This window comes from Molothrus aeneus, chromosome 6 (genome assembly GCF_037042795.1).
Source record: "Molothrus aeneus isolate 106 chromosome 6, BPBGC_Maene_1.0, whole genome shotgun sequence".
Taxonomy (NCBI): Eukaryota; Metazoa; Chordata; class Aves; order Passeriformes; family Icteridae; genus Molothrus; species Molothrus aeneus.
The window spans coordinates 11972469-11998333 of record NC_089651.1 but is presented as its reverse complement, the minus strand read 5'-3'; the positions used below and the strand labels follow the sequence as shown (position 1 = coordinate 11998333).

The 25865-nt window shown below is 40.7% G+C and overlaps 1 long non-coding RNA gene across 1 annotated transcript in view; it reads right to left on the bottom strand.

Moving 5' to 3' along the window:
- The window catches only part of LOC136558469 (uncharacterized), a 79536-nt gene extending 55237 nt beyond the window's left edge, over positions 1-24299 (bottom strand). Inside the window, exon 1 of the long non-coding RNA XR_010783893.1 lies at positions 24191-24299. This is a non-coding gene — a long non-coding RNA (uncharacterized lncRNA). The remainder of the gene's footprint in view (positions 1-24190) is intronic.
- Between the last annotated feature and the right edge of the window lie 1566 nt (positions 24300-25865).

Genomic DNA, 25865 nt, shown 5'->3' with positions numbered 1-25865 from the left:
TTGAAAAACCAAAAGGACAAGACAGATTTCTAAAAGAATGTCTTTAAAATATCTTCATTCACTTCAACAAACTGGATTTTCCTAAGTTCCGCTCTCATTCCAGTGTTCTGTTATAGTGGTTGGATGCTGAACTCTTGGATGCTTGGCCCAGACTTTGTGACTGGGGACACAGGCAGAGACCATGTGGCTCAATACACCCTTTGAAGGCTTTCTCCAAGACTTGAAAAAACTATCTTAGTTTAAAAAAAGGAAAATGAGGGAAAAAAATCCCACAGAGACAGCCTGATCTTCTACTTTCTCACACTGGTATAAATCAAGAATAACCCCATGGACTTTGTAGGACTTGCACAAGTATAAAACTGCTAGAAATGAAAGGTTCACATTTCCTAACTGCAGCAGTTGGCTGGGTTTTCTTTAAATAGCTTCATTAATAAATACTTTGAAAAAGAGAAAAAAAAGGGCTCTTCCTCCCCCAATACTAATTGCTAGTGCTCAGATTTAATCTTCAGCATTTATTGTGCTTCACCAAATCCCTAATAATCACCCCAGAAGACTCCTTAACATTGTTGTATAATGGGAAACAAGGGCAGGGTATTACTTTTTCATGTACAAAGATGTTTCATCAGGAGGCCAGATTTCTTCTATGCAGCTAAAGTACATAGAGCCTGACACTTTTAATTTCTTCCGTAATTGTGTCACAAGAGGGGTTTATGTCACTGTGCCTCTTTGCTGAATTCCAAGAGGCTCAATGCTATTCCCATGGTCATTGCCTCCTGCCTCTACTTTAAAATAATGAAGATTTGGGCTGAAATAAATTTGAAGATATCAAATAAGGACCCCTTGAGTTCCAGGGAAAGAAAATAAAGCAGCTTTTATTAAACTTGTTATGAGACCTTTCATGACCACTATTCTCGCTGTTCTCTTTGCTCAAAGCCTTTAGAGAATGGTCTCACTTTAGCCTAAACTCAGCTCTTTCTCAGCTCTCTAAGCCTCTGTAAAATTGAAGGACATTCACTCCAACACACGCCTTTAATAACTCAGTATGATTTAAACTTTCAATCTGCATTCCTGATTTCTGTAATAATTGAAAGGAATGCATTAGCAGCAGAAAAAAAACCCCACTTTTGCTTCATAAACTTTACCTTCATTGCCTCAGATTTTCAGTAGTTCTCAATATGTAAGTTTAATGGCGTGACCCTAACAAGAAACGATCAGCAAATGAAACGAACCAGTGTGTAGCTGCTCCACACGGCTACAAGTGTCAGCTGTGGCCTGCCTGCCATTAATTTTATTGTAACTCATTTCTTCAGGTTGAGTACAGCACGATTTAATGTTCCCATTCTCCCATTCCTGTTCTGCATGACAAATTGTTTTAATAAACATAAACCGGGTAATAATAAAGTAATAATAAGCCTAGCACTCACCTTATATCACTGCAGTTAAATTCTCCCACAAGCCAGCGCTGGTTACAGTGACAATTACAGTCGGGCCAATCCGCAGCCAGGCAAGCACAATGGACAGATTTAATATCGTTTGTAAATATGATTAGTGTGCTGTCATGTTATTGCAGCCTGGTATTTACATTTCTCTCTGGGGTTATTCACTACACCAAATCAACATTAAATAGTGCTCCCTTCTCTTTCCCTTAAATCAAATATACCTTTCTTTGTGCTCCACTCAGAAGTTAATGAAGAAAATGGCATCGATTGTTAATATTCAGGGATCAATCAGTGCTTTACATGCCCCTATTTTTTTTTTAAACAGATGTATGTCTGTCTATATAACCCTAGAAGATTTCTTTCGAAATTCATAATCTCCCTGCTTCCTCCTCCCCCTCCATACACACCCTTTAACATCAACGCTCGTCTGCTGACTCTCTTATGAAAAATGTTCAAATAATGAATGGCTGTTGTTTACAGAAGTAATTTCATGCTACATTTCCATTATTGCCTGGATTTGTTTAGCTTCTCAAGCTTCCCCATTTCCCTGCAATGAACTTTTAAGGAAATATAACCAGCTTTCACTGTTTATGCCATTATGTTTATAATAGAAGCCGCTCTCATTTGTGACATATTGCAACACTTCGTAACTGTGTGCAAATAAGCATCCTTAAACTTGTTAAGGTCAATTAATCATTGTACAAAAGCTTTTTTAGCCAGGACTTCCACCAGCATAAATCCAGCCGTGTAGCAGGGTAATGAAAGGGCTCTAGTGTGGACTCGGGTCCTACATGGCACAATTGTGTGCTTCAGATGTTAATAAAACTGCCTGCAGACGACACAGGTCTTTTTCTCCAAAGTTATTTGGCTCCCGCGGTCAAGCAGCACAGGTTGAATGCCTGCAGCCCAAATCAAGAACAGACAAAAATTTATAATGACTTCAACCACCAATTCCCACCAACCTAAAAAAAAATTCTAAAGCCACTCTCTCCACGGTGAAAGCAAGGAATCGAGCCCTAGGACACCCTGCGGAGTTTGGCCCCGTGGCATTTCCCTGGACAGGATTTGACACATGAAACACACGGCAGCCAGCTCCTGATTTCAGACATCACAGAGGGCACCATCAAAGGAGAGCGCGCTGCTGTGGGCAGCGCCGGGCCTCGGCTGCTCGGGCACGTGGATCCTGTGCCAGCGTGGAGCCCTGGCTGCCTCCCACTGCTGGGCTAACTGCAAGGGGTCCCTGGGGGCCAGCACTGCCTGAAAACCACCTGGCACAAACACTGAGCATGGAAAGGCTCTTCCTAATTAGCAGCCACCTCCTCCATGCAGCCATGGCACACACAGGCTCGCTCTTGCCCTTCGTGTGGTTAAGAAAGGGGAAATATTCATGTGGTTTGTATTTATTATTTATTTATATATATATATTATATATATAATAAATATATATATATATATATATATATATAATAAATATATATATATATATATATATATTATATATATAATAAATATATATATATATATATATATAAAATAAATATATATATATATATATATATTTATTTTCAACAAAGAGGTTCTCATCTCTTGCACTTTTGACTGAATTAAGACCTATGTCTGAAATTTAAGACATGCCTTAATCAGGCTCAATAGGTTTTCTACATGCCCCAGGCTTACTGATGTCATGGTGCCTGGGTGCATGTAAAATAAGCCCGGTCTGTGTCACTGAACTTGGACTGATGTGTAAAAACAAAGACAATAAACCCTCCCAACAACCTCATTTAAACTGCAATGGTAAAATTTAATGAATGAAATATTTAATACTAATGGAGAATTTTAAAAAATAGGATACCAGTTTATGAGGGTGGCCATGTGCAGGCACATACTTTATGCATTCAGTAGCATTTAACTCACACTTACTTTTCCATGCAAATTGAAGTATGAAGAGATGCTCCACATTAGAAATCTACCCCAAGGAAGTCCAAAATGCATGACAAAGACCAATATTCAGGTATCTGTAATAATTACAAAGCTGACTCACACTTTGTTGTTTACTGCCAGTTTACTTTCCCATGCTACACGTTTAAGTTAGGAGAAGGGAAAAGAAAAAATTAAAGAAAGCTTTACCAGTCAGTCAGAGAGCATAGCTATTTTGTGGGGGACGTAGATAACCTGGAGACCAAAGCAGGACTTTTTAAAGAACTATCTGTAGTTGCTGCTTTATTGAAAATGATAGATTTAAGAATATGGCTCCTATGGTCACCCAGAGGGCACGGATCCCACTTACTGTGAGTCGTTGATATTCTTTATTTAGAAGAGCCAAACGTCGCAGCAAAATATTTCTGCTAAAATGTGTATTTACTGCATTTTCCTTTCAAAGCTCGGCAAGGTGACAGCTGGAGAGGGGTGTCTGTGCATGTGTGGAAAAAAAAAGAGGGGGAAGAACTGGGGTGTTACTAAGCACAAGATCACAGTACTCGAAACATCCTACTGAGATCAGAAGAATTGTGAAGCATACCGAGGTGGTACTCCAGCTATTCATTAACTGCCTCTATCAGCTGGCCTGGAGATTAGAGCTTAATGCAATGGTGAAGTAAGTGTCCATATCACAGTAGCCATGGAGGAATAGCAAGATGTAATGAAACTGAATAGCTAGCCATTGAAAGTTGAAAAATATATTGATTTTTCAGTGCTTGATCACCCAGGAGGCTTTATCAGGTATGAATACTTGGGAACCATCTGCTAACTCTGTAATGGTATTTTAGGATTTGTGACAGACTCCAGCAAAAATAAAACTGCGTGTTAGAAAATAACACATAGTGAAGCCAGCTTCTCTGCAATACATTCCACTCTCCCCACACATCTGCTTTTCTCATTCCTGCCTTTTAATTGTTCTTGAATTAGCAATAGCTAATGTGTGAGTACAAATTAAAATTGGTACACGGATTGAATCTCTCCCCACCTTTCACACCAAAGACAGCTCAGACATTTATAGCTGCATTTATCTCTACATCAGCTTGCATTACAGTCGTGGTAAAGATTCCTCTCCTCCCCAAAGGAAGTCAGCAGGACCCCAGTTATTGTATTTAGCTATTGAACCTCCTTGTCAACATTTCTTAGCATTCATTTGTGTAAGTCAAAGAACAAAACCGAACAGGAACAGGCTTGGAGGCACAATATCTACATATTGTCTGATGTAAATAACACTCCTAGACATGATTGGCATTCTCCAAACAACAATCATTGTTATTGAAATGTGCCTCTATTCCCCTTGTTTTAATACTGAGAATGATTATGAAATCTCTTTGGGTACGATAAATCAGCTGAAAGATGTAATAACATGTTTCAGCTGTTGGAATGGATGTTTGATTACAGCTCTGAGGGTTTTTTCCTCATCTTGTTGCTAGTTTAATTCTTAAACCATTCTCTGATTTAACAAAAAATATATTCTGTATATCAAGAACAAATGCACATTCTTGTTTACAGTGTGGGTAACTGAGCAGGAATTGAGTTGCATTTTAACCCAGGGAAAATATTTTTCTATTATGGTTTTGGTTCAAATAGTAAGCTAAGCTGTGGTTTGAAATGGTTTTAGTAAACACTTAATACCTAAATAAAAACAGAAAAGATAAAAGGGGGTGAGGAGGAAAGAAAGAAAAGGAGGCTTTGGTCAGGCTATATTTGATTTCCATACACAGAGAAAAAAATTCCATCTCTCCTCTGCTGCCTCCCTCCACGATTCTACAAGCATCTCTTTGAGTAAGTGGGAGCAGAATTAATTTGCCCCAAAATGGTGAAGTGTAAGTGGAGGAAAATTGTTTCCCCCTGATTTTACACTGTAATGGCAAGACACAAAAGATGAAGGAAGTGAGACCGCACCACAGAGCGGCAGTGAGAGCGAGGTAGCTGGACAGAGGCTTTTGAAGGATCTGAGAATCTGTGTGCAGCAAAGGCAGCGCAGCTTCTCCAGCTCACTCTCCCAGAAAAGATTCTGGCAAATAATGCCTTTCCCTTGAGTTTATTTTGTGGAGGAGAAAAGGTGAAGAAAAAACCCGAAAAGCTATGGGAAACAAAAAGATTAGTGTGTGGGTGGTGGTTTCCCTTTCCAATCAGCTTTCCTCCCCGTCCTGCAGGGCTGCCCCTGTGCTGATGAGCACACTGTGGAGCCTGTGAGGACATACCTTGATGTTCTCCCAAAGTTTGCAGAGCCAAAGAGGCAACTACATTCAAAACTGGTGGTGGGAAAATGCAGAGACATTTGGGGCTTCCCAAGGTCTTTAGAACAGCTCAGTGATGTCTTGCCAACATTTCAACAAGAGACTCCTAAGAGAATTCCCCTCTTGGCCTGTGATAAACTCAGTGCCCCAACCGTGCCTTTGCCTGCCAAGAGGAGGGCAAGGGACAAGTAAAGCATTCAAGCATTTTCCTATTTAAATGAAAACGCTTTGTCATCATGGTAATCAAGAAAAGAGGCTGTCCTACTGTGAGAGAAACCCTACACCACCCATTTGGGTGGAACTGCACACGCTCTACCTCCCTGCAGGACAGAGAATCACATTTGTAAGGAGAAATCACGATCTGGATAGCAAGACATCCACCCAGGATGGAGTAAGCAAAGTCCCAGGCATTTCTCCCTGAACCTAGAAAACAGTCAGGGATAGTTGTTAAGGGCAACTCTAAGGCAATGTTCACATGAGCACAGCTCCCCAGGGTGTGCCACAATCAGACACAGGCTGGCAGCTCAGGTCCCACCCACAGGGAGGTTTCCTATTCCCTTTGCCTCCTTGGTTTCTTGTGCAGCCTGCCCCTACTCTCGGAACAGGCAGGCTTTTAAATTAGGACCCACAACTCACTCTTCCCTAAAGACACCAGCACAATGAAGAAAATATTTCTAACGTTCAATGGAATTACAGAATACCTTTAAAAAGTTACTCATTGCTTAATTCACTCCCCTCTTTCTGACCTTTACTCAAGGGGAAAACTGCCAACTGCACAAAACCCTGCCAACTCCAAGGAGCTTAATTGTGCAGATTACAGTCTGTTTGTAACACAGATTATTGAAACACACTTGGACCCTTCACATCCCCATGTTTGATTCAGTAATAGGTTCTGCATTAGATAAAGGAGATTTGTTTTGATCCTCTCCTCGCAGATGCAGAGCGCCCTACACCTTTTATATTCCAGACTCCATCATCCATGACCTCTTTGCATAAGTGAAGGAGCCACAATAGGCTGCTCCATACTGTAACCCCAGTGGGGACACTTTTGGGGGTGCAAGAAAGGCAGGCAAAGATTTAGTTCATGGCTTATATGGTAGCCTAAAATAAAAAAAAAGCACATCTTATTCTATAATGAGCACATTTCTCTGAGAGATTCTGGCACTGTGTGGCACAAAAGCTAACCATGGCCATATTTGAAAGCAGAGCACACAGTATTTTTAAAACAGAAAAAAAGTGAAAATTGCCTTTTAAATTTTAGACAATGAGGTGAAACACAGAGTCAGAATGGAAAACTTACCCTCAAAATACATTAAGTGAAATAATTTCCTTAGGTTCAATTTTTTTCTCTCTTTTCCAGGCTAAAAATTTAATGAGAAAGTAATCTCCTCACCTTCCTAAAAATTCTGAAAGAAGTTAAAACATTTTATTTGCCACCTGCTACAAAAGCACAGAAATCACCCTGAATTTCCAGCTATCTCATGGTAATTACAAAGCAATCCTCCCTGCCTCAGAACCAAGGCCTGCTCCACAGCCAGCCATCATCACTGCAGGGTCTGGGTGGGAAATTTCAGGCTTCTACTTTGCATCTTCATTCTTCAGCTTCCTGTGCTTCAACTCTTGGACTTGATGACCTTAAAGGTCTTTTCCAATTTTAATGTTTCTATGATTCCCAATATTATTATAATTAACAAATGAGTTTTTCTTCAAACACTATCCAATTGGTGTTTTGTGAGGCTACTGCTCACACTCCACTGCCCTTAAAACAGGAGGGGGCGAGTGGAGACCCAGAGTTGTGGCCATTAATGCCAGCCAAGTGTTCAGGACTGAGGGGAGTCACTCCAAGCACAACCTGCACACAGTGACTCTGCTGTGGCTTCTCTCCTCATTTACTGCCTTACAAAGAAGGTAGGAGGTGGCAACAGCTTTCCCTGGCATTAATGTGCTTTTAGTTGCCTGATAAAAGTATTTTCCTCCTGTAATCTCTGCACAGCACCAGACTAAATGTGCAGAGCACACTTTTAATTTGAACACACACTCGTAGCTGTGTGCCAATTTTTTGCTTCTGTACTGTTGATGAGCAGTTTTATGTGGAACAAATTGAAAAAGCCACACACTAATTTCCTAAATGTACCTTTTTTTTTTCTCCAATGGTAAGGAAATGATGAGTTTTAGATGAGAAAGAACATCTATCTGTAGCTCAATGAACTGAAAATGCAGAAAGTAAACTTCTGCAGCCTTCAGAAGTACTCAAGAGTGACACAAAAGTACTAACCTCTTCAAATTTTGTGATGCAATTAAATGGAGTCAGCAAATTGAAAGGATGACAAGGACAGAGGAAGACCAAAACACACCTGAGCTACTGTGATAAACGAAAATAACAACTTCTTGTTTTAACAAAATAGTGCTGTGATACATCCCATAAGCTGGCAGAGTACTTTTATTATACTTCAGCAAAAATTGTGCATTACTGGCAGCTCCCTACTTGTCCAGTTCTTGGTAGCATTGCTGTCTCTCATATTCAGCACAGCTGTGCTTCTCTTAGTGAAAAATCAAGGGGGCAGCAGAAGAAATTATTTCCCTTGCTGCATTGTACCTTTCTGCCATGAGACACCAACTCACACTGGGTGTGCATTTAAGAAAATTAACTTCTGCAAATTTTATTTTCAGCCACAAAGAATGCTCCAGTCATCTGAAAGCCCATGAAACTCTGTTTAATAGGACCAAGATTGCCAACATTGCTAAATTAGCTCCAGTGGAAGAAGCTCAGAGCTGTGCAGATGGGTGGCGGAACTCCTAAGGTTATCTCACTTCTGGAGCTCTGTAAAACAACTTGATGGTGTTGGTTTAATGCTCAAGTTTTACTGCATACCTGTAAATGTAGATTTGGGGTAATAAAGTGTGCTTGCTGAATGCTCACAGTACATGAGTAATTTTACATCTGTGGAGCTGTGCATCCACATACCCTCAGTTAAACACAGATGTAGTTTTCCAAAGGAATTCTCACCTTAGTTCATTGCTTTTAAATTTCAGCAGAACCTCATCTTTGCTCCTTTAGGTCAGCAGGTTCCTCTAGAACACACTGCTTTGCCCATCATGCTGTTAATAGCTTTCTTACAGAATTTTCTAGCTTTTAGCCACCCCTGCTGATGTACAGAACATTTAAGGGAGGCCTGTGCCCAGTGGTGCAGGACCTGGGGTTTTGGTTTCTCCTCACTCCTGCCTGATAAGTTACTTCTAAAAGCAGATGCAATGCTTCAGCTGCTTTACTGGGTAGGTAACTGCTGTCTTAGGGTTCTTTCACCACTGTAATATGAAAAAAGGGGCTTCTGTGATTATAAATTAAGAAGGCAGGATGGGTAAGTTGCATGAAAGCAATGGGGTAATACTGTCCTTCAAAAAAGATCCAGCTTCTCTGCTGAGCTGTCTCTGGACATCAACAATGTGCAGACAAAGCTGGTGCCTGTTCTCTCTCAGTGCTGTGTTGAGCCCACTAATAAACCAACTGAGTCTAACCTCTACAAAATGTTATGTACCATCCCAATCAGAACCTGAAAGAGAAAGGAATGCCCTGGTAAAGGCTGAAGCACCCATCATCCCTACACTGCCCTTTCTGGAGAGGCAATCAATCTGATTTGAAAGCACTATGTGTCAGAAGGGCACCAGCTAAAAATATCAGAACTTTCAAGAAATTATTTATTTGTGATATTTGTGAACAGTGGAGCCTCATCAAGGTCCTGGAGCTCCAAACTTTGCTATGCACATACTCCTACTAATTCACACTGCTGCAATGTGATTACCAGCACAATGAGCTGCCACGGGGGTGGAAAACATAATAATCATTACACTATGAAATCAGAATCAAGGATTGTAAGATTAAGTGCCTGGAATTCAAAATCATCATCTGCAATAGAATATTTTCCCAAGTTTTCTTGCAAGGTATCCTAATTTGGTAGGACACTTCAAAAAGCATATTTCAAAGTGGAAGGAGTGAGTGTTAATCCCTGCCGATAGCAGAATAGTAATTTTTACTGTGTAGGTGATGTGCCAGCAGCAAAAAGGGCTCTTAGAGACAGACTTTCAAGTTGCCTTCAGATTTCACATGTAAATAAACTTTTCCATCAAATGTTCAATAATGATCATTCTGTGAAAATTCTGGGTTAGTTGTCAGTTCATGAGAGCAGTCCAGATTTCCTCCTTTTCAAACAAGAGTTTTAAGGATTTTGACATAAGAAAAAATATTTCCTATGTGAAACTAAATGGTCATACAACTCCCACTCAGTCTGATAAAACCAGAAGGCTATAAAATGTTGGAAAATATATAGAAAATTTGTTTCCTTTTCAGTTATTCCTATGATATCATTGGGTCCCAATTCTACAAGAGATTCTGCATTCTTATCCATATTTATAGGGTTGTATTTGCCTTGCTGCAATGTAAAGAAGTGTAAAATACCACAAATTAGAATGGTAATATTCTATAAGAAAAATAGTGGTATAAATAATGAGAAATCAAACAGAAACAGTTTTTTCTCCTTCTGAATTTTTTTGAGGTTCTATATTTTTCCAGTCCCAAATCTGCACTAAAACCACTTTAAAATCTTTAAAATGTTCATAACTAAAAGTTAGAAGGCTACTCAATTTGATCATTTTTATCAAATATATTGTTTCAACAGCTTTGGAGCATTGCACTCCCACTTGACCACAATTCTACACATTTTCTAACCTCTTTTTGAACCTAAAATCAGAAGATTTTGTACCAAACTATACAAACATATATCTGATACTTTCAAGAACTTGAAACCATTTAAGTAAAATAATTTCTCAAAAATTAATCTACTCCCCAAAAATCCCACTAGCTTGGACAAACCACAGGAGCTGGGAAACCTATAACAGATCACAGAGAGCAATTAAGACCCAGGTTAGATTCCCTGAAGCAATTTCTAAATAAACCTCCATGTGTTCAGTCTGGGCCCCTCGCTACAAGAAAGACATTGAGGGGCTGGAGAGAGTCCAAAACAGAGCAATGAAGCTGGGGAGGGGTCGGGAGCACAAGTCCTGTGAGGAGCAGCTGAGCAAGCTGGGAGTGTTTAGCCTGGAGAAAAGGAGGCTCAAAGAGAAACCAACCCATCCTAGCAATGATCACTTTTAAACTCTGTTTACAGCTGGCATAGCATCAAAACATTAATAATTTCTCAAAATCAGCTTGCTGATTTGGAAGTTATGCTATATTCCAAAACTTAGTGCCTTCCCTCCTCTGATTGTTGGCATCCCTGTCATCACAGTCTTTGAATGTTTTGCTAACAGAAATAGACATCCACTGAATAAAACAAGCAGACCGTATTCTTCATAAATACAAACGAAATAAAAAGCTTCTTGCCATAAAGGTTCAGCTACGTGAAATTTACTATGAGGCCTCAAAAGTTTTGCAGAATGTGAAAAAAGTTATTTGAAAATTAACTCCCTAAAGTAAACAGCCTATGCAAAACTTGGAGCAGAGTATAAAAGAAATATGCACATACACTTGTATATTCTGTGTGATTAGGTTTTGTTCTGACCAATCAGAGATATTCAGAAAAAAATCACAAAAATTATTCAGTGGTAATTTCTACCACTTTTAACCACTTTTAGTTACATGTAATTCAGAAACAGAAACAAATTTATGTTGGCCCCTTTACTCTTGCGCTGGTGTTTCTCACCCTCTTTGTCTATGTTAAAATTACATCCAGGAATTTCTTTTTTTTTCATAAAATGCATTTGCTATTTGAATTGGAAAAGCCCATCTCCCCCAAGTATTTATGCTATTTAATCTGTGAACAAAGATTTAAATGTCTGAAAGTCTTCAAGAAAATCTATTACTTTACATTTAAAGGTTAGATTTTAAATGTTTCAGTATCTACCTTTTCTTTTGCATTTCTGTTGGAATTTCTGGATGTTTCTTGCAAGCCTATTCAAACTACTTGCCCACTACATTTTGAGAAACTGGCTTGCTGATTAATAAAGTGCTGTTTCACCAGTCTTGCCCATTCAACCAACGTTCATTACAGCCATCATTTCCTGTACCTATAACTCAAATGGTTCGGCCCTATAGTTTGAGCCTCACAATCCTCTGACAAAGATGCCTGCTGTTTCCAATAGTGTCTAAATAAAATGGTCTTAATTTGCATAGAAAAAAACCCAAATTTTATAATTAGAATCTGTCTCAGTAAAAGTGATGTGTGTTCTAGAAGCACTGGAAGATGGGGCTTGCTTGTGCATTCCCAGCACCTCTCTCTCTTATCCTGCCTTTGCAGTGAGGCACCACAGAGGTAGTTTCAGCTCATCTGGGAGAAGCCAGAGCTGTAGCACTAGATTCTATCTTCCTTGGAAGGCCCAGACCAGCATCAATTCCCTTCCTGATCATTGCTACACCTCACTCAATAAGGGTGAGGCCTTAAGAAAGTCTTGTTTCTAAACGTGACAGCACCTAACCTAACAACAGAGAGAAAACCCCGAGACAGAGCAAGTCACTGTGCCCCACTGCAGAGGCCACAGTGGGAAAAAGGAGCAACCTGCTCACCTGCCATGCCTACAGGTGCCCAAGGTACTGCTCATTTTGATTAGCCAATCCACACACAACTGAGAAAGCTGGAGCATTATTGCTCTAATTATTCTGTTCCCTTTCTTTGCCTTTTCCTGCCTCCCTCACCCCTGGGCTCTTGAAAGAAAGGCTCCCAGGAGCTTCCATTCAAGTGGACTGAAAACAGTGTCAGTGGGGGCTGACTTCTGCAGCACGGGTTGCTGTCACCAGTGACCTATTCATCAGCACCAGCACCAGCCTGGCTTTGTCTTCTGCTCCCTAAACAAACTGATGGCAGACTCAGTTCTGCTGCAGAAATATTGTGAATTAAACAAAGCACAAAGGGAGCAGGCAGCAGCGTTGAAACATTTAGTGGAAATAGGGGAGCTGGTCAATAAAAGGGGATGGAGACTGGATCAAAAGGGGATGACTTACAATGGGACATGGGCTAAAAAGGGGTGTGCACTATCCTGCAGGTCAAAAATGACAAAACATTGTGGTCCCAAAGCTGTCACCTTCAGCACAGTAGGGAGGGGTCCGGGAGCAAGGAGAAATGCAAAGCTAGCAGCTCAATGTATAGGAAATGTACAAAGGAAAAAAAACTATAAAGGATCAAATTCTAGGGTGCTTGGAACAAGCTGAAACCACTGATCTCCATGAACAAAGCAGAATAAATGCTTAGAGGAGGTACTGGAAAGAAAGAGAAACAACGGATGATAAGGAAGAGAGATTTTGGCTTAGGGGTTCATCTCAAACTTGGGACAGCTGGCTCCATTTCAAGACTCTACCATGTGTTTGCTGTGGGACCAGAAGTGAAGTATTTAATCTCTGCAATTCAGTCCCCATCAGTGAAGAAATACTTAGGGAAAGGATATGACAGGCATTTTATCTGTAGGGTACCCTGGGTTCAGCCATATTCATGTAAAAGTAAAATAGTTTGTTGAAATTGAAAGATGTAAAAAAATTCCGTATTTTTGAATTTTTCTATTTTGGAGGCATTTAAATGGATCACATTTACTCTTAAATAAGTTTTCAAAGCATTAAACTTCCATTCACACCTTTCTATCATTTGCTACCTTTGAGGTTCTGAATACAAATATCTGACTGGTGTCCAGTGAATACAGATATCTGAATGCTAGCCAGAGATTTTCCTCGTCATTCTTTTTCTGGTTTTCCTACTTTACCTTCTGCTCTTGTGTCAGGTTCCAAAATGCCTTCTCTTCTGAAGAAGGTTAGAGGAGATGACAAAGAGTAAAATTGTAATGCCTCTGGCTTTCCAAAAAAATAAGTTAAAACATTAATGATATTTGAGAAAAGTAATTTCCTCAGTTTAAAGGGGTTTGGCACATTTTCAGTGAAAAGGAATTTTTTTTTCTTCCATTCTTCCTTCGTGTAATTTCATTTAATTTAAATATATTTTTCCTCCTTAATGTTTCACAGAATGAAAGAAGCCCAGAAGAGTAAAATAGCTAGAGAAAACAGAATTTCTTTGGATATTGAAAGACCCATGTGGATTTCAGCTATGCTTTTTATCCCCTTGGAAATCTGAAATAAAACCCTGGTGCCATACACACATCATGAGAAAATGCATCTGTTTAAACACTGGTCTATGTGACCAACCTTGATAATCATAACAGAGAGTTCTGGATCCTGCAAATTCCTATGGAATTCCCATTCCAATGGATTCCTATATCCCTTATTGGGGTGACTGCAGCAAGAGGGAACACATCTTGGCTGCCTTGAGGTAGTAAAATTTTTCACTCTGCCTTGGCAAAAATTAAGAAAGGTGGGTTCTTAAGGCATGTACTACCAATAATAGATGTACTGGATAATATAGGAAATCTGCCTAATCTGCCCGTGTCCTTAACACCTGTGCATGGATGGCACAAAATTCCCTGCCCCACAGATGAGCTGATATTTGTCAGACAGAGCTGCCCAAGGGTGCCTAGAAAATGCCTGAGCTGCCCAATCATCAGCTGCTCCTCACCATGGTAGCTCCACAAAAACCAATTCCCAGATCTGTCCTCGGAGTTTAAACACTGGCCACCTGGCTGACAGTCTCACAAGTAATAAAATAATTCAAACAGGTCAAGTTACCAACTCAGAAACGGTGAGGGGTTTTTTTGCTTCATGCCACGGAGAGGAAAATTTCCAGTCTTCGTTCAGAATTGGCCATCATTATTAAATGCACACATGGATGGGCTTTTTGGCCGTGATATAAATGACTTAAAGCTGTGATTCAAATAAGTCTATAAAGTGCTTCTATGATGTTCCTCTCCCTTCTTTTTTCTTTCTTTTTTTTTTTTGAAACTGTCTCTGCTCCACTGTTCTTTGTAGAGATAAGCCCTTGAAAATCACCCTTCTTAAGGTGTAAACTTGGTGACTGTACATTATAGTAAAACATTTGATTTGTTATAGGCTAGAAAAATAGAGAAGTTGAAACCTCTTCATGGTGTATTAAAGGTCACACAATTATAATAAAATCTTGCTCCAGCAGCTCCAGTCACAGACAAAATCAGTCTCAAATTTCCAGCGAACAATGAAGTCCCCACAGAGTTTCAGCTTTCCCGGGAAATCAGGGTATCTCAGGCTGTGTTGATTTTAAGAGTGTCCTGAATGCCCATCATTAAAAAAAACGTGTTACTCAACACAGTCACAGCTCTTTCAGGGTCCCCTGATTGAAGAAAAGCTTTTTCTTTGGGGCATGGCATTTTTCTGGTTCCAGAAACCCAAAGAGCAGCAAGCTCTACTCTGTTCGGGTGAGACGCCACAAGCTTGAATGTAATTTCCTAGCATGCCACACATCAAAATAAAATAATAGTAATACAGAGCACAGAAAGACATCCTCACAATACAAGCTAATCTTCCTGCTTCCCATCAAGCGAAACATATTGACAACTGACAATAGGCAATTAATAGATTAATGAGTATAGCTCTTATCTGTCTACATTATGAGTTTATCTGGTTGTAACAGGATGAACACAACACGGGCCTGCGCTCGCAGGAGTGCTGTCCCAGTAGGAATGAGATCATTGCAGCAAGATATGAATGCAGTATTTTGATTACCAGGTATCACTCAATGGAACAGAACCCCCACACTCACACTTTATTCTATACATTTTAAAATTATTCAAGGGCAAAGAACAGAATATAATTTGCTAGAGAGAGAATTAGAGGGAAAGGTTTTGCAAAAGCAGGAGAGATTAGGTTTTGATCCAGGGTTAAGACCACTGCCTCTGGCACACACAGAATCCATCAAGATAGGTGGTGGAATGTAAAAAACCCTTTCCACCTAAAACTGAGACTAAACTCAGTGATGTCTGCAATGCTGAATAATAACATAAACTTTTAAATTCCTTTGATAACTCAAATAAAACAATAAAGCATGCAAACTAGTTTTTTGATAGTTCTAACTTGAAAAAATGGGGCTGTTTCTGGCAGTGGTAAGTTCACTCACACCATGGATAAATTGATAAATTTGATCTGCAGAAGCACAGAGGGGCACTGGAAGATGCTGTGCTTCATGAGAAACCTGCAAAAAAGCAGATTTTCCAGCTTTTACCAAAGGACCTGGGTAGGAAGGCAAACAAGGTATGAATTTGGGGAGCCAGAGAACCATTATCTCAGTTGCATTGACATTTTCTCCCTGGAACTTGGCAGTTATGTATCTCCCCATCTTTGTGCTTACTTGTTCCCATTTCCACCACAGAAGGAAGCCAGATTTACTTCTCTTGTGCCCAGAGCCAAGTTCTGCCTGCTCTTCCTCGCATGTGCAATCTAAGCTTTCTCAAGGGGTCCGTTTGTACAGATAAAGTGAATTTGCCCTTGATAGCACTGTGAAGTTTCAAAGCAAATATTGTGATGGTTTTTGTGGGTTGGCAAACACGATCTGCAATTTACTGTGTGGAAATTGCTGTCCTGCTCCAGAATTATGCAGCTTTCATAATGACTGACGGCATGAGGCAAACACAGCAGGACAGTTGCGCGTTGATCATTCTCTACAATTTTGCTCACAGGCTGTTTATTTGGTTTCTTTCAGAGCCCGGGGCAGCCAAAAGAAAAACACCAGTGGAGTGAACTTTGGATCAAGCTTGGTGTTATTCCATTGCAATACACCAGACAATAAGAAATGAGGGGTTTATTCTGATTTGACTGCAAAGCTGCAGTCCTGATGATGACAGTTCCCTGGGCATGTGGCTGTGCAGGTTCAAGGTACTGCTGTCCCAGCTACTCACTACCAGCCCTTGCAGAGCAGCCTGTGGCTTTGCCTCCCCACATCAGGGCACAGCATCAGAGGTCCCTGCCTGGCTGCTGGTCAGTGATTCCAGCAGCAGAGCAGGGGAAGAGCTGCAGGCAGGGCCATTCAAACCACAAAAGCAAAAATCACCACAAGGCATTTCAAACCTCCTTTACACGTGGACCTCTGCTGTTTTAAACTACTCTCATGGGAAGGGGCTCAAAAGCAACTTCTGCATGTGTCTGTTTGGATGACAAAAAAGAGCTATATGAGGTCTGAGAAATATGGAATTTTTTATATACTGCATTGAAGAGGGAATTCAGTTTGTGTCTCATTTTTAAGAGCTAATATTCTTTTATCTGATCAAATGGTAAACAGCATTGCTAAATCAAGTTTTGATGGTATATGTATTTGCAAACAAAACTTTATATTCAACCTTTTCTAAGATGATCCCACAAATCTGTGTTGATATCCTCTGTGGTCACATTTTTTAAGAGCTTGAAAAATAGAACAGCCTCCCATGCACTGCTTTAAACCATGTACATGCACTTCTACATTTCCTAATTGAATGGGACCTTCTAGGCATGCAGTGAAAAGCAGCTCTGGAAAATCAGCGTAGAGAGGGACAGAATGTTTTCCAAATGCTGATTTAATTCTGTACTTGGGTATTCTATTCCACAGGAAAACAAACTAAAACTCCCCCACTGAGAACTGCAATGTGTCATTCAAACACATCCCTCATGCTTCAGGGATGACATTTTCATGGATGCCTCCCAGAGCACCCTGCTACACTGAGCTGAAGCTCCTGGGCCCTCTAAAAGGAAATGTACACACAGGATGGCACAAAAGCTGTGAGATACCACCCCTCTCTTAAACACACTCCTTCCACAGGCACTGCCTCAGGACGAGTCTGGTATCACACCCTTGTCACCTTGCTTTGTCATTCCTCTTCCCAGGGTTTGAGGAACCCTGGAATGCTGGAAGGCACAAAACCACCTGAACTATCCCCTGGCAAAATCAAGCCACGAGTGTTTGACACAGCTTGGTACATTTGCTCCTCATCTTAGGGGATGCGAAGTCCCAGGTGTTTCCCCCCAGCATTTCTGGAAAAACTCTTCAATTTTATGGATCAATCTGGGAGCTATATTTTGTGGTTTCTGGGGAGAACTGCTGACAGAAACATCAAGAACCATCCCCAGCCTGTGTTACTGGGAGATGCTTTGAGATTGGAGTGTAGGAAACCAGTTTGAGCAAAGTGGTTGTGACTCACTTGTTCTTTGATGCCGTGAAATGATGCCAAAAAGGTCACTGAGGACCTTTGCTGCCCAGGGATAAAAAACTGGCATAGAGAAGAGCAGCCTTTGGTCACATACAGTCACTTCAGTTCTAGAGGCAGGTGATGCCTACTTGCAAGATTTTCCATATAGAGAACTGAAAAAATAAATAAATAAATTCTCCTCAGCCTGTGTTTGAATGTGTGGACCAAAACTGCTTGAATAGGGAGCAAGGGAAAGAAAAACAATGGTCAAGAGCCAACACTGCTGACTGCTAATAGACAACAGCTTCTCTTGACATTAAATGGTGCTGCTCTGCAGAGGTCAGGGGAAGCAGCAATGTTTTATCTTAGCTAAAGGATATCAGGACACAACTGTTTCTCACTTTTATATTGTAATTAATACTTTAACATACTTAAACGTTTTCCTGTGAAGGAGTTAATGAAGCCATGCTTAGATCTTTGGACACATTTACAGCCCATTATTTAAGATATAGGAAAAAGTAAGGTCCTTTAAGAAATGAAGCAACCAGAGCCATTAACCAAAACAAAGAGATCACAAGACATTTTAAGCAGCAATTGAATCAAAGGCTACCTTCCAAACTGGCATTGCAAGGCTGAAACAGGCAGGACAAAGGATTTCAGACACACCTAGACTGGGGGAAAAAAAACCTCAAAAATTACAGACACGTGCAGACAAGAAAGTTGGCTCAGGGATGCTTAAGTTCTGATAGCAAATAGATTAACCATAGAATCTTTCCTATGCTCAGGAAAGGCAATGGAACCATGTTTGTTCTTTCCAAAGAAAGAGGATTACACCATGGGTAGAACCAAATTTGGTATTAATTCCTTCCTTTCACTACTGATCCCTGCTGCTTTCCCCAGTCTGGAAAACCCACTGGTGTTTGGCTCATAAGGACAGCACAGCACAAAATAATCAGAAGCCATTTGAAGACAGCACATTCTCCTCTCTCCCCATCAAAGCACAGCTCTGTTCTCCCAACTCCTTTGGCCCTCTGTCTTAGTCTGTAAAACAGAAAGAACTTGGCAGAAGAGAGTCACAGATCATGAGTCCACTCAGTGAACTCTGGGAGAAGGAGCTCCCCCCTTCTACCCTTCAGCATTTTCATGTCTCCAGTACCTCCCTTGTGGTAAGAGCTACCTACATGGGGAATATCTGGTTTAGTTCTATGCACAGAAGCTACTTCCACTCAAAATATTTGTGGAAAGCCACCAGGTTCAGATGTGTGGCTGAGAAACCTCAAATAAAACAGAGGAGGTTTTAATGCAAATATAAAGCTCTTTACAAATATCAGACTTTGTGACATAACATCAGCTGTGAATGTAAAACAACATAGGGATGTGTTTTCCTGCAACAACAAAAAATTAAAGATCAAATACCTTTTCCTTCAGATTCCCTATGCTGATTTCTGAGAATCTAATGAAACACAAAGTATGTTTGCAAAGTAGAACATTTGCATATGCTCCATTAATTAGTTTGGCAAGGCCTCCACCACCAAAGGTGCACGTATTTTTACACAGGCTTCAGCAATCTGCCTTAGAGCTTTCAATATTCATGTTTCTGCACTATTTGTGCTCGGTATAATTTCATTATATCTACATATATATATAGATATTTTTTAACAGATTTTTGGAATTTTTCATTATGCTAGGATTTCTAAAAATATCCTTTCAGAAAAACTTCCATTGAACTTGACTGGAATAGGAGAGGTGGTGCACACTTTTCCTTTTCTTGGAGCTCCTCAGTCCTACAGCAATGCTGACCATGTAATCTTGGCATCATGTTTCAAACTAAGCTCATGATGAGTTGACTTTTCAGTAGAACTGATTGTGAATTTTTGGATGAAACAACTTCTAATTGGAATACAACAGCTTGTTCAAGCAGAATGTTTTGGGCTGTGACAACCTCCCAGCTCAACACAGACAGGGATATCTTATAAAACTGCTCCTGGGGCTCCTAAATCAACATTCTTTGGCAAGGGGGTGGTGGACTTCCTAAGTTTACTGTGACACCTGAGGAGCTGCTTTCTCCCAGTTTGAACAGAAACAGGAATAAGAAACAGTTGTTTTTCTGAAGCCAGTGTTTCTGAATTTCCTTTCCATCTCCAATTCCATTTTTTACATCTCACCCCACACCCAAAGATCCCAACAAAGGTCTTCTGGCAACACAGAAATGTTAAATACCACCTTCTCTGGCCTGGTTACTGACAGCAGTAAGGGGGCTACAAGGGAAGCACTGAGAAAAGTGATGCAGCAGCAGGCTCTAGAGCCTTCACACAGATTTACCTGGCTGCTGAAGCACCGGACTGGCTTGAGAGCTTTTTCCATCTAGGTCCAGCCCAGTTTTCGCTTTGGGTTTTATTGCAGGAATAACATATCCAATGCCAGTCACTTGTGGCAGTGCTTAGCATTACTCAACAGTTCACAAGAATGCTCTAGAACATCCAAAAGTAACCCACACAAATTACTGTAATGCATTAAACTCCCAAAGCAAAGGGCACATCCTCATGCACAACCTATCCTGTCTCTCCACAAATAATGATACAACATGCTGAAAAATCTTCCTACACCTTAGAAAAATAAGGAGGAATGGGGAATATAAAGGAAGGGAAATGCAAAACTTAAGAGGGTTGGGGAACTGCCTCCCTTATATTTTTTTTACACAATTATTTTCACTTTCTCACAAACAGAAGTGTACATTCATGTACCTTTGTGTGGCACTTCAGCCCCGAGAAATCATCAAATATTCATTGTTTCTGAATTTAGGAGCAACTTGCTCAGGGTTTATGTGCTCCCTCTAAGAGCTCCACACCCATTCAAAGGCAGGGGCTGGACCACAAGCTAGAACATGACATGGTCTACACCTCGTAAAATGCCCTGCACCTCCTGAAAACCAGACAGCCCTTGGCCTCAGTCCTGCCTGCTGTGCACTGTGTGCAGCCATTAAATAGAGCCCCCAGCACTTTACTGAGCTTGGACAGTCACACTGGACAAGACAACAAGATCAATGTGGGAGATGAGGGTAAAGACCAAACACTCTGGAGATGTCCTGGCAAAGATGAGTAAACAACAGCCCTCCACAGAGAAGGGGGAGAGAAAACTTAAATCACACTGAAATTTACCAAAACTTAAAGCTGCTTACAATAATGGCCAAGGGTGAACGATTTGTTTCAAACCAGGCCAAATTGAGGAAAAGAACCTTGATGCACGCACCAATTTTGTTTTTCAAAGTCAAGAATTGCCTAATCAATAGCAGTGCTAAAAGGAGATGGGCACTCTCAGGGGTACCATTACAAAGAATTGCACTGGATTTTAGCCACCTGGCTCCCAATTGCTTTAATAGCCATCACATGGCTAAAACCCAGGCTGAAGCTTTAAAAGTTTACCCCTTGTTCTTCCTGAGCATCCACCGCTGTCAGGTAGCAAATGCAGAGCAGCAGGAGGGACTGCAGGATTTACTCCAGTGCTAGAGCATGGCCAAGAATCTGCACTGCTGCTGCTGCAAGTGTCACTTACTGGGTGAGAAAAGGCAAAGCAGGAAAGGGCAAAAGGGGTGAGTGACAGAAAGTGAAAGAAAGTGTACTTAACCCTTCCACTGTTGATGTGTTGATAGCAGCCTGCACCAGGTACTCACATCACTGGCCTAATCCAATCAGCCCCCCTCTTCCATTAGCTAAAAATAAACTGGCACTTTTTAGGTAATGCTCTGACCGCTCTCCCCACTCCAAACTGTGCTCCAAATCTTAATGGAAAACCTTCAAGGAGTTGAAGGTTTTAAATCAAATAAAGAAGCAGACACAAGGAGAAAAATCCAATCAGAGCAGAAAGGGTTGGATTAGCCAGGAACTGTTTTTCTCCAATTTTCACCAGCACTGAACTTCACAGGAACAGTAGCTGGAAAGACAGAAGGAGGGAGAAAAGAGAAGAGGAAGGAAGGGTTTCTCTCATGCTCCTATTAGACATAATTTTACAGAAGGAAAAGTGGCATCATGTCAACAATATCAGGGCTTGACTTGGTTCCTAGGCCTGCTCATGGTCACCCATGGGATGCTGAGCACCCCAATTGCTTTCTCAGACAGCTCCAGAGCCTTCCAGGGGAGAGGAGGAAAACTGGCATTGGCAGCAGCCCCCCCTCAACAGGCCACCTTATGGTGGGGCTCTCATAGAACATATAAATAACCAGCAAGATCCACCACCTTTTGAAAGGAAGTGGGGTAATACTCAGTGCATCACAACTTGAGGTGGAAGGGACCTTAAAGGTCACTAGACCGGGCTTGCTCAGAGTCCTGTGCAACCTTGGTCACCTCCAGGGATGGGACATCTACAACTTCTCTGGGCAAATTGTTCCAGTGCTTCACTGCTTCCATAGTAAAGAATTTCTTCCTAATATCTAACCTAGACCTACTGTCTTCCAGTTTGAAGCCATTCTCCCTTGTCCTTTCACTCTCTGCCACTGGGAAAAATCCCTTCTCACCCTTCTTGTAAGCATGTATTAAAGTACTGGAAGGATGCTATAAGCTCTCCCCAAATATTGTCATGAAGAGAAAATTAAAATGCTTCTATGTTGGAGTTGTTGGGCAAAGGGAATAGAGAAAATAAGTAAATGAAGGAATATAAAACCAAAACAAATTAACTGAAAATACCCCCAAAAACGGAGTTTGTAACTTAGGATAAGTAAAAAAGAAAAAAAAAAACAGGATTTTTGTACTATCAAAAATCCTATTAAGAATAGGATTTTTATACTATCCTGCTACCCATTTAGATGACTGAACATCTAAAGTTTAGAAAGCTAATGGCTAATGGTTAGATACTGGTTAGGAGAGAAGAAAGGGAATGACAAAAGATTACCCAAAATACTAGATAACTGCTATGAGCATCCAAAAACTAGGAATTTTATACATATATATACATATATATGAGTTTGAATATATTTCGTAGTATGGTCCCTTTTCATTGACACCTGCATATATTATATGTACTTTAGAATAATTATTTTGATAAAAAAACCCAAACCAAACATAATGTCCTAAGCCAAAGCAAACACTGGAAGAAACCAAGAGCACTGGGATTTCTATGGAAATGAAGGACAGAAATCTGATAGGGTGCTGTTACTTGCAGGTCTGATCCAGAACCCATTAATTTGATAAGCTTTGAGTCCAACTCCAAGAGTAGGGTGAGGAGCCCAAGAGCATTGGTCAGTGCTACTGTTATGCTGGCTTTTGCAATATCTCTCTTCATAGACATTAGAGCCAAACCACATCAGTTCCCCTTAGCTGAGCTGGATTGGCACTTTGGAAATCCTAGTGCACAGGAAATGTTTAAATCCTCACCATTTGAGGGGTAAGAGCAGCATAGAGCTCAGCTTCTGGCTGAATATGGCTCAAGAAAGGTCGTAGAACTGGCAGGAAAATAAGAAACAATGAATTTCAACAACTAAATGAAAAGAGAAACAAAACAGAAAAAAAGGTACAGAAAGGAAGGGAGGATAGGAAAGACTATGGGAAACTGAGGAGGGTGGGAACTAAATTAATCAGAACCAAGAAAGAACTGAGGAAATGGAGACATGAGAAACACAGGAGAGCACTTGAACTTGCAAAGTAAAAACAAGAAAGAGGTGTATTGGAAGCAATAGAAGGAAATAGTGAGGCAATGAGAGAGAGAAAGAAAAGGAAGAGGAAAAGGTGTGAAAAGCTGAAAATGGCAAGATGAAGGAGAGAAAATGGGAAAGAAGAAAAGGGAGGGAAAGAGAAGGAATTGTACAGGCAAAGGACCAGAAAGAGGAGAACAATCCTAGGGAGCCTGCTGCGGTGGGTCGCAGAGGAGTTCACAAGCCCATGCACTCCAACTATTTCTTTTTGATCCTGTGTCATTGTCAGGCTTCAGACTGCAGCTGCAAATTGTTTGTCTGGCAGTTCTGGTAGGTTTGATTCAATAACTCCTGTAAGAGGGCAGGCAGGATATCAATGCTGCTTTATTGCCTTTTTCTCTGCCTACAATAGCAATCCTCCAGTTATACAGAATTATAAAGTGCCATCACTGGGGGTTGTATCTCAGCATAGTCACATCTCATCTTCCTGGGCTATAATAAGCTGGGAAAGGTAGAAGTCTGAAACTACATGAGCTTTGTGAAAGGATTAACATTGAGGCCTAAAGATTGGCACTGAGCAAACAGAACCTCACCTCCCAAGGACCACAAGGGGAGCTGGGGACATGCTGCTGGATCAGCTCCACCAAAATTCACTTGGCAACCTGGGTCAAGCCTTGCTCCAGCCACTAGTGGACAAAGCATTGACACTCCAGAAAGTTGTAAGCACAGCTGGGGAACAGAGAAAATAATATGTGTGGTCCTGGCAGTTGGGTAACTTTTCACGCCGCTCTCCACATCCTTCAGATACGAGCTCTTTAAAAACAACCATGCAGCGACATTTAACATCAAATTGGACTTACTGATATGGACCATTTTTCCTCCTGGAAGTTCATTCCTTCAGGCTGTGGGGGGTGTAACTCTCCAGTCCAACACAGAGGAATTTCTCCAGCCTTGAGTTTTCATGACCTGTCAATAAAAAGAGGCTTTCAGTTACACAATGTCATCACATAGTACCTTTTACAAGCACTAAATTCAGTTAAAAATGTCACAGCAAAACAGGAAAACCTTCACACAGAAAACTGCCTTTGAGGCATTTTATTTGTATGTCTTATAAAAAAAAAAAATCAGAAAAATTCCTGACACATTGTTCTGGTTAAAGCCACACAAATCAGAACATAACTTGTCATTCAGGCCTGGTCATTACAAATATTGGGAGTACCTGAAAGAAAGAGACCAATTTAATCTGCTTAAACTTTGCCTCTCATATACACACAAGCAGAAATCCCGGTTTCATTGTAAAAGTTGTAGATGGATGTCTTTAAAACTGAGTCTAGAAATCATGGTGATTTTACACTGCAGTTTATATTCCATATATTTCCATCCTTTTGAGTCACACTGTTCAGCCTCCTACTTATTCTTAATAGATTAATTTGCAGTTGCTCCCTCGACATTTCAGCCTTTCATGGTGGAGAGCAATTCCTCTCATTTCTCTCATCAAGGCTCCATATAATAATGAAAGTTCCCATAGGTCACCTCTGTCATGCCTTATTTCCTTAACCCCTTTAGCCTTCCACCCTGATAAGCGTTCTTAAACCTACAGCTGCCCGCGTTAAGGCAAAAATAAAATTTCTCCTGCAAGTGATTCTGTACCACACCAGTTTCATAGAAAATGTGACTATAACCATGAGATTTCAATTCTCTAACTCTTTTACATTGACATAATATCCTATTTGTTTTTTCCGAGCAGTTATACACACAAAACTGCTGAGATTCTTCTCTAACAACCCCAGGTCTCTTTTTTCCTTGGTACACTGGATAATAAGAATTCTGCTGTGGTTCACTAGCTCAAGACCTACTGTTATAGCCACTAAAAGATCCAAATCATCCTCATCTGGGTGAGAATTGCTTCTTGCTTGTTTGCTTAATCTTTGCATTAGGCAGAATAATCAATGACTGCTATTTTAGTTGTTATAATGTTACAGAATAGAACTAATAGTCAAGATTCTGAGCTGCCATACATTGGCAAGTCCCTAACATCATTTCACTGGTCCAGCTTCACACACTAAATAGATGCTTAAAAAAAACCTGGAGGGCACACCACCAGTTTGAATTTTCCAGTTGCTCCTCATGACCACTGTCTGTTTTCCAAGTTGTGGCCCTGCTCTGTGATTTACATGGATATAGGGGAAAGCCATGACACAGCCTTTGTAGGCAAACAAGCGGGCTCTGGGTGCAAGTGAGGAAGTAGCTGGAAGTGCCCAAAATTAGCCCTGTCCTCCCAAGAAATCCACATTAAACTAACATACCATGGTGTTATTTAAAGAATGATTTTACACTGCATCATATTCCAAGTTGTCTCTTCTGCTGTGCAATCTGTCCTTTCCCTGGGATTCAAAATATTTCTGACCAGCAACATGGTGCTAAATAAAACAGCTGCCATTCCCCCACACAGCTTTGTGCATCTTTATGGGGAGGATACAACAGTCAGCTCAAAGCAATTCAGTGCTGATTGGGTTGGGGATAATTTTCTGGCAA